Source organism: Myotis lucifugus, unplaced genomic scaffold, assembly GCF_000147115.1.
Source record: "Myotis lucifugus unplaced genomic scaffold, Myoluc2.0 scaffold_2895, whole genome shotgun sequence".
NCBI classification, from domain to species: Eukaryota; Metazoa; Chordata; class Mammalia; order Chiroptera; family Vespertilionidae; genus Myotis; species Myotis lucifugus.
The window spans coordinates 1-10,112 of record NW_005873943.1 but is presented as its reverse complement, the minus strand read 5'-3'; the positions used below and the strand labels follow the sequence as shown (position 1 = coordinate 10,112).

At 39.2% G+C, this 10,112-nt stretch overlaps 1 pseudogene; it reads left to right on the top strand.

Moving 5' to 3' along the window:
* Positions 1 to 8,222: 8,222 nt before the first annotated feature.
* Positions 8,223 to 9,366, top strand: LOC102438000 (annotated as a pseudogene).
* Positions 9,367 to 10,112: the final 746 nt, after the last annotated feature.

The following is a 10,112-nucleotide window of genomic DNA, read 5'->3' as shown; positions in this document are numbered from 1 at the left end:
ACACAGGACAAGAACTCACATTGCAGGGCACATTCATGGACACCCGCACACTCACTCAGACTGGGGCAATGTAGACATGCCAATGCAACTAACATGCACGTCTTCAGGATGTGGGGAAAATCCACATGGACACGGGGAGCATGGGCAAACTTCACACAGACGGTGGCTCTGCCTGGGAATCGATTTTTTTAAATTGGTTTTTATTGACTATAGAGAAAGAGGAAGGGAGAGATAAATAGAATCATCAATGAGAAACATCTTAGGGCTGCCTCCTGCCTGCTCCCTGGGGATTGAGCCCTCAACCTGGGCATGTGCTCTGATGGAAACCAGCGATCTCCTGGTGTGTGGTTCCAAGCTCAACCACCGAGCAACAGTGGCTGGGCAGAGATTCAATACTTTTTTCTCATCAATGTTGTAACAAAAAGATGTTAAATGAATAATGAGATTATTCAAGATGGATTTAGTCTTCTAATAGTCTATAATGAAAGAGATATAGAACAAATATTGTCATCATCACAAACATTTATCAAGCAATATATTGGTATAAGCGCGCGCGCACACACACACACACACACACACACACACACACAGAACGTTTATGAGACTTGTTCTACACAGCTTGACAAAGTAGTAGCCTACTGTTCCTTAAGCTATTTTAACCACTGACCTGCAGGAAAGGTTTCAATGTATATTCATTTTCAGAGGCAGGTTTCACTTACTATATGATTAGCATGAGGAGACAGAAAATCCTCCATATCAATAACTGGACTAGAGGTCATTTGGGGATTAAGCCCCAGGTGCAGTCCCTAAAAATATAAATTACAAGCATTCTTACATATATGAGGTGTCTAAAATGTTTTAGCCAATTCTCCTCACATGAATATTTTTAATTTTGCTAATGGGAACTCATAACCAATGTTCATAATGATTATTAATCAACATTAATTCCACCAATAAAAACCCATTTATGACTTTTACTTTGCTAATTAACAGCATCTCTGGCCTTAATCGGAGATTAAGGTAGCTGAAATAGTTGAATGAGTTATATCTGGAATTTGAACTTTCTCATAAAATAATAGTTGACCATCCCTGTAATGGGTATTAATGAATACATGACTAGTGTGGTGAGGGCAGTGAGGTGGGAAGGTGGAAGTGGGCATAGAGGGAATAAATAGTGATGGGAAAATAAAACAAAATAAAAGTAAAATAACAATTGTAAAAAAGAATACATGACTAGCCAATGTGAATTATAATTCAATTTATTGAAAAACCCACAAACATACACATACACATACAAACATCATACACTATTGTCTATGGAAGCGATTTCAGAGTACTTTAATGAAAATACATTACCATAATAAATGCGGGAGAATCTGGAGAGGTAGTAGACACTATAGAACTGCTGTGCATTTATTTAAGGTAAGAGTGGAGAGGGGTGGCACAAGCCTGCTGAAGACAGAAGTTGGAGGCAGTTTTAAAGGCTAATAGAGAAAATCTTTTTAAGTTCTGACAATGCCAGTGCACACTTATGTAACTTTGATACGAAAGGGCCAAGACACATAATAAAGAAATCAGTAGCAACTCATTCAGAACTACGAGTGCAGGTGTTGAGGAAGCCAGTCACTGAAAAAGAACTACTGAGTGAAATGAGTGGGTGACTGTACTTCTTTTCTTTAAAGTTTAAAAGTGAAATTCTGACTACAGGAAATGCCTGGTTAGGTGGCAGCAAGCAAGCGTGATCAAAAGTGCCTCTGTGAGGACTTCTGGTTCCAGTCTAATATGTAAAGGGCTTGGAAATTGTCACTGTCATTTTTCCAACAAGAAAATACAAAGGAAAATATAAATGAGTTACTTTCCTTAGGTCCACCTATAAGGAGATCCCACCACAGAAATATCAGAATGGCTAAGATCCATGGATCTGACAGGATCAATTATTGGTATGGATGCAAGATGACAGAAACTCTCCTTCCAGGCACAGACACTTTATATGCGTGTTCGGTATTTCTTTTTTTTTTTTTAAGTCTATTTATTTATTTATTTATTCCTCACCTGAGAGGGTCAAAGAGTGAGGGAAAGACAGAGAGAAATATCGATGTGAGAGAAACACATCAATTGGTTGCCTCCTACACACACCAGGACCACGGCCCAAGCCAGGGAGGAGCCTGCAACTGAGGTACGTGCCCTTGTCTGGAATATAACCCAGGAGCCCACCCTCTATCCACTGAGCCAAACTGGTTGGGGCTGGTATTTCTGCAACCCAACTATTTGATTTTTTTAAGAATTCCCGATATTTGTGTAAGCCTCTAATCCTGTATTACATTTCTTCTTACTCATAAAAACCTCTTTTTGCTGCTGCTGCTCTTCCTCCTTCTTCATCTTCATCATTTTTTATATTCTTTTTCATCTTCCTTTTTTGTCTTCATCATCTTTGTTTTCCTTTTTTAAGAAACCAAGACTAATTCAAAAGCTAATCCAGATTTTAATTGATTGCTCATAAATGTTGGCACTTTGCCAATCACATATTTCTTGCAACTTTCCTTTCTTTGTTTTAGTTATTCAACAAGTAGATATTAAGTCCTTACTAAGTTTTTGAAATATCCTAGGCATCTACAATACAGGATAGTGCCATACAATGGTGTTTTGGTAACTACAGATCACATGTAAGAGGTGGTCCCATAGGATCATAATGGAGTGAAAAAGTCCTGATGTCTTAGGCATCATAGCATCATAGTGTAACATATTATGGTACAATAATAATGTCTAATCATTCACATTTACACATCACTCACTCAAGGACTCACCCAGAGCAACTTTCAATCCTTCAAGCTCTGCTTATGGTAAGTGTCCTATAGAGGCATTCCATTTTTTATTGTTGAAAGTATTACATACATCCCCCTTTTCCCCATTGACCTCTTCTAGCACTGCCCACGCCTCCTCACTCCAGACTTCACCACACTATTGTCTGTGTCCATGGGTTATGCATATCTGCATACAAGTTCTCTCTTCCTACCCACCCACCCACCCTGCCTTCCCTCTGAGATTCACCAGTCTGTTCTGTGCTTCTATGTCTCTGGATCTATTTTGTTCATCAGTTTATTTTGTTCATTAGATTCCACGTATGAGTGAGATCATGTGATACTTGTCTTTGGCTTATTCCTGTGAAATATGAAATAATGACACTTTTATCAGACACTCTATCCTTTAATTCATCCATAGTCATTCCTAGTTCTATTAATTGATCTCGAATGTATTACTTTGGGAAACTCCAGAGATCTCAATCTCTCCTTAAATTCTAGGCATAGAATCTCTTTCACTCTCATCCTGGAGGTCTTACCTCCTAAAATCATAAAATAACTAGGAAGGTAGAAAGACACAGTGAAAAATATGATTGCCATGTACTCATGCTCAATCTGTGTTTAGCTCTTCCAAATTCCCAAATCTAAAATACAAAACCCTATTTTATATTCTATGGAATCTTTATTCAGGATGCTGAGAATATTTCCTCATCAGAATAAGTAGTTCCAACACACCTATGCATCTGTTTGTTTTGTAAATAAAGGTCATACATGAGGATACCAGAGCAAAAAGCTAACAGATTCTGGTGTTGGTTTCCTTAGACAGTTTTTCTTTATAAATCCTCACCTGAGGACTTTTTTTTATTGATTTTTTAAGAGAGAAGGAGGGGAGGAGAGAGAGAGAGAGAGAAGAGAGAGGAGAGAGAGAGTGAGAGAAAGTGAGAGAGAAACAGACATTGATGTGAAATAGAAACATCAATCAATTGCCTTCCATATGCACCCTGACCAGGGATTGAACTGCAGTTTAGGTATGTTCCCTAACCAGGAATTGAACCTGCAACCTTTTTGGTATACAGGACAATGCTCCAACCAACTGAGCAACCTGGCTAGTCTGTTTCCTTAAACACTTTAGCGGTTCTCAACCTGTGGGTCGCAACCCCTTTGGCAGTCGAACGACCCTTTCACAGGGGTCACCTTAGACCATCCTGCATATCAGATATTTACATTATGATTCATAACAGTAGCAACATTACAGTTATGAAGTAGCAACGAAAATAATTTTATGGTTGGGTCACAACATGAGGAACTGTATTTAAAGGGCCAGAAGGTTGAGAACCACTGAGATTATTTTTCTAATAACTGTAGTTTCCTAAGCAATTCAGATAATCTATTACTCACCTAGGAAGATAAAAAGAGAAAGTGGTAAAGAGGTAAATATAGTACAGTATTTTCATTGAAATAGAAAATAATTTAAATGAATTAATTATCTAAGTCAAAGCAAACAAGGAAACAAACAAGCAAACAAAAATCCTCTGCCCCATGCCCTGACCGGTATGGCTCAGTGGATAGAGCATCGGCCTGCGGACTGAAGGGTCCCAGGTTCAATCCCGGTTAAGGGCATGTACCTTGGTTGCGGGCACATCCCCAGTAGGAGGTGTGCAGGAGGCAGCTGATCGATGTTTCTCTCTCATCGATGTTTCTAACTCTCTATCCTTCTCCCTTCCTTTCTGTAAGAAATCAATAAAATATATTTAAAAAAAAATTCTCTGCCCAGCGGGTGATGCTCAGTGGTTGAGCATGCACCCATGAACCAAGAGGTTATGGTTTTATTCTAGGTCAGGGCACATGCAGGCTCAATGCCCAGTAGGGGACATGCAGAAGACTGCTGATCCATTGATGTTTCTATCTTCCTATCCCTCACCCTTCTTCTCTAAAAATCAGTAAAAACATTTTTAAAATCCATCAACATACAGAAGGCCCTTTTTTCCAAAGAATTTATGTCTTCATTCTCATTTTTAAAATTAATCACTCTGCCATAGGTTTAATGTGATATATTTTTATTTTAACTACTTTTCAATAAACCACAATAAATTGTATAACCTTAGAATGAATTTCAAATGTATATGCATTTTAAAGTTTACCTAATTTAAAATTGTGATATTAGTTAATATAGCTTTTAATTTAATTTTTAGGAAATGTGCAATTTTGAAAAGATATAAAGCAAATCATTGGGAAACATGAAAGAAATATATTCAATTTATGAGGAGTATCATGTGCCTCTTCTTTTCTGTAGTATAAAAAGTATTATATACTAACCTGCTCATCTTTACAGTTGTGGAACGTCCATTGTAAAGAATCTTTCTTAGCAATGCCAGTTTGTTTAGAAATATTTGAATCTTAACCTCAAATGAACACAAACAATAAATAAAATTAAGAGTTTGTAATGTGTTTGGGAATGTTTGTACACATGTATGTAAACTATTTTAACTCCCAGTGAGTTAATTCATATAGTCTTTAGTTCATCATTTTTCCATTCCTCTTATAGTAGACAATGGTGTTTGTCTATGCAGCTTCTATATCTAATTTCTTCTCCCTTAATAGATCTTATTTATTTGTTAAAATGAGTCCACTAGATAACTAAATCACTTAGACAGTTCTTGAAAAGACACTCTAAGGGTTGGGGAGAGGGATGAAGGGGTAGAGCGCTACTTTTTATGGCAGTGAAACTATTCTGTGTAATACTGCAATGGTCGGTACAGGATATTATGCAGTTGGCAAAACCATAAATCTGTACAATAAAGAGTGAACACTAATACAAGTAATGAAATTATTAATAGTGCATCTATTAGTTTCTCAATTATAAAAACATTACACATAAATGCAAGATATTAAAAATGAGAGAAACTGAGGATGAGCGGAGTATATGAGAACTATAAGTAGTCTTTGTTCAAGTTTTCATCATGGCTTCTTCAAATTCATTTTTTATATAATTCTTAATTTTATTATTTTTGTTTCATGTTTATTTTTACATATGTAGTAATATCAAATATCAACACTGAAAAATATACATAACATATCACACAAAATGGAGATAATACTAAATTTGTATGTAAAATCCATTCACTCATTATGTCATAAATTTATTATAAATAACATCCAATTTTTGTATAATTTTAAGTAATGCAATTTTTGCTTTCATTTATTTTTGCCATGTACAAAATCATATTATGACTTCCATATTATCTACATTTATTTAGAAGCAGTATAATATTTTCTATGAGTATATTTGCATTATTTAGATTTAAGATTGTGATAAAACAACTCCAGAATAGAATATGCAGACAAGAAAGAAGAATTGTTTTGCTCAGCAAATTCTGCTTTCTTGAAAAGGCTTATTGAATACTTGGTGAAGTGAAAACTAAATTAAATAATTCACTGTCAGGTAACAGATGTTTAAAAAGATTAGGCACAGTAGTTAGATACACATATAGCAAACCCACATGCATAAAACTCTAATGATTCAGTGTCTATGTGCTCTTTTCGGTTAAAGATTCATATACTTGTAGCCAAAGTAGCACTAAACAGAAAAAGCTAAAATGAAATGTGAAAAACAAAAGAAATAATATTAATTAACAAGAAATACGTCATATGCATATTCTTTTCTAGATTTGTATTTTGAATTAACCTGCTTGTTTCAACAGTCTGACGGATGCCCAATTTCCCAAAGGTAATCACATCATTCCTGCATTTAAGGTCAAATGAGTTAGATAGTAAACCCAGATTCAGAATCTTCAGATTTGGCCTATGGGTCAAAAACTTTGCTGCCTCATGATGTGGAGAAACAAAATGAGGACAAAAACTAAATTGTGAGACAATCTCTTTGGGTTGACTCTTTTTTATAAGTTTTTTGTTTTGTTTTGTTTTTCTCCATTCTCAGCTGAGGATATGTTTTTATTGATTTTTAAAGAGAGAGGAAGGGAGAGAGGGAAACATCGATGTGACAGAGAAACATCAATCAGCTGCTTTCCATGTATACCCCAACTGAAAATCAATGGAATCCACAACCTAGGTATGTGCCCTGACATGGAATCGACCCTGCACCTTTGGTGTGTACTGTATAGGATGACGCTCTGACTAACTTAGCCCCCTCAGCCAGGGCTCTTAAAAAAAAATAATAATGTTTTTAATGATTTTAGAGAGGAAGGGAGAAGGAAAGAGAACCATGGATCTTCTGCCTCTTGCATGCCCCCTACGGGGGATCAAACCCACAGCACAGGCATGTGCCTTAACTGGGAATTGAACAGGCAACCTCTCGGTGTATGGTTTGATGCTCAACCAACTGAGCCACACTGGCCAGGGCATGGGTTGACTCTTGATACACTGTCTGGGACAAGGGATTCTCATTCCCCTAAGTGGGTGCTTTGTAGCTGAACTTGTGATAGTACCAGAAGCTCCCAAGATATTTCAACAGCTAAGTATGAACAGAATAACATCTTCCTTAAGGTTTTCAGTTGTTGGTGGCTGCAATCAATAGGAGTTGTGTAAGTGGCTACCACTAAATCTTAGACTCTCTAGAGTTGAAACATACCACATACCTAACCTGTTAATTCTTTCTTATATTTTCCCAAAGAAAATGAGAAAAATAGGTGTTAGTTTACTGGACCATGGGACTCCTTTGAACAGACGGCGGAAAAAATAGGGTCTCAGGTAGCCTATGCATTCAACATGTACAAAGCTGTTCTTGCTAGTAAGTGTCCCAATCCAATGAATGACAACATTTTGAATGTGTTCTCTCAAAAAGACTTGGATATTATTTGGAAGTAACTTTTTTCTCACTGAAAAGTTAAAGCTTTGGGTATATAATTATCCTTACAAAATTAACCTTTAAAATTTAATGTATATATTGTTTACTTATTAGTCCTCACTTGATTTTCTTATAAAGTATGGAGAAGAATTCATTATAAATATTAGAGTTAAATATAAAAAATGAGCCAGCCCTAACCAGTTTGGCTCAGTGGATAGAGCGTTGGTCTGTGGACTGAAAGGTCCCAGGTTTGATTCCGATCAAGGGCATGTACCTTGGTTGTGGACACATCCCCAGTTTGGGGTGTGCAGGAGGCAGCTGATCGATGTTTCTAGCTCTCTATCCCTCTCCCTTCCTCTCTGTAAAAAAAACCAATGAAATATATTTTAAAAAATAAATAAATAAATAAAAATGAGCCATCAGTTCATCTTTTTTTAAAGGAGTCACCTAAAGTTTCAATTCAGGTTGACTGTTTACATATTATACCATTTGTACCATCCAGGAGATAGTTATTCTTTCCCAAATTAAGCATCTTTATCCCAGGAACTCAGAGAGGACTGTGGAAACTCAGACCAGACCTTTTGATTTTATTTTTCTCCAGCCATACGCCCTGTGGGGATGCCTCCATCAGCCCAATGCTCGAGTTTGAAGATCGGCCTTGCTATCCTGTCAGTAGAGATTGGGCCCATAACCCATCAATGGAAGCCAGTGGTAACCTGGAAGCTACTGAAGATGAAAGGAAATGTGAAGACTCAGACAGTCCCGTGACCAAAAAAATGAGGCTTGAGCCCGGAACTCCTGACAGAAAAGTCACCAACGGTATGGCTCACCATCAGAATTTTGCCAATCAGGGAAGTGGCCCAGTCCCAGCAAATGTCAGCAGCTCTAATGTCACCTCAGAGGAACTGGCCACTGTCACTGGGATGGCCCCCAGTGGTGCCAAAGTGGTGGATGTTTATAGGACAGGAGCCAAGTGAGTATCTGGCGAAGGTGGAGACTCAGGGAAGCCTGGTGTTGCATATGACGGGGTAGGGCTGCTCCGAGTGAAGCCAGGCGGGGAGACAGGACTTGCTCCACGTCCTGCAGCAACAAGTTGGCACGGTGGAATGTCCTCGGATGCCAGGGGTCACTGTTGATGCACTTTCTAGAAGAGCCTGTTTACCTGTCTGCTGTGGTCATTGGGAAGTGCCCATATAGCCAGGAAGCCATGCAGAGAGCACTAGTTAGGAGGTGTCAGAATGTCTCCTCTTTACCCAAAGGCTTTGGAGTTCAAGAAGTAAAAATACAGCAGTCGGATTGACTCTTTGAGCAGAGCCGCTGTGCAGTGCAGGCAAAAAGGGCTGACAGTCCAGGGCCACCTGTTCCTTGTGGAGCAGCCATCAGCTGGAGTGCAGTTCCCGAGCAGCCATTGGATGTTTCTGCCAATGGCTTTCCGCAGGGAACAACAAAGAAGGGAATCAGAAGCCTTCAGGCCAGATCTCGAATCAGCAAAGTGGAACTCTTTAGATCATTCCAGGAGCCGCTAAGTAGTATTTCAGAGGACAAGTGGCCAGACTCCCTCAGGGTGCGGAAGCTAGAAACAGACCAGGAGTACGAGGAGGCTGCATCTGCTTACCAGGAAGCCTGGAGTGCACTCCGGAAGCAGGCATTTGGATCCTGGATCAGAAACCCCCCGATTACCACCAGTTTAAAGGAGAAGAGAAAGTCTGCAAAGAGCTTACTGGTAGCAAGATATTTTCCAGCCCTTCATCACAAAAAAAATGACAACTTTCTTTAGGCATTTTCAAGATGTCTCTTTCATAGGATATGACATTTCTCACCTGAGAATATTTTTCCATTGACTTTTAGAGAGCATGGAAGAGAGAAGAAAAGATAGAAACATCAATGTGAGAGGCACACTTCAATTGGTTGCCTCCTACATGAGCCCTGATCTGGGCCCCGGCCAGGGAGAAGCCTGCAACCTAGGTACATGCCCTTGATCAGAATCGAACCTGGACCCTGAGGTCGGCAGGCTGAGGCTCAATCCACTGAGCCAAACCAGCTAGGGCAGGATATGACATTTCTTAGCCCCTCTAGCAGCGGACCTTCATTTTTTCCTCCTAGAGTGAGGTGGAAAAACCCTAGATAACCTTCTTGGATTCTTATTACCCGAGGTACCAAGAATACTGCAAGTGGCATATAGGGAGCTTAGCCAATGATCAGGCAGAAAAGGTGTTTCCTCTGCAGCTCACGAACAGACGCAGGCCTGCTAGCACGCCGCAGATGCTGGGGTTGGTGGCTGGTCCCCCTGCATGTTGTGTCTTTGCTCTGGCCCCTTTGCGTGTTTTGTCTCCACTCTGGCCCCAGCAGCCCAGTGCAGTGGCCACTGGGGCTGAGGCCGGCCCCTCTGCATGTTGTGTCTCCACTCCGGGCCACCCTCCTCCTCCTGAGCCGGTCATGACTGCTATGGCGTCCCAGCTAATTTGCATATTACCTCTTTTTATTTATATTTATATATAAATAAAAAGAGG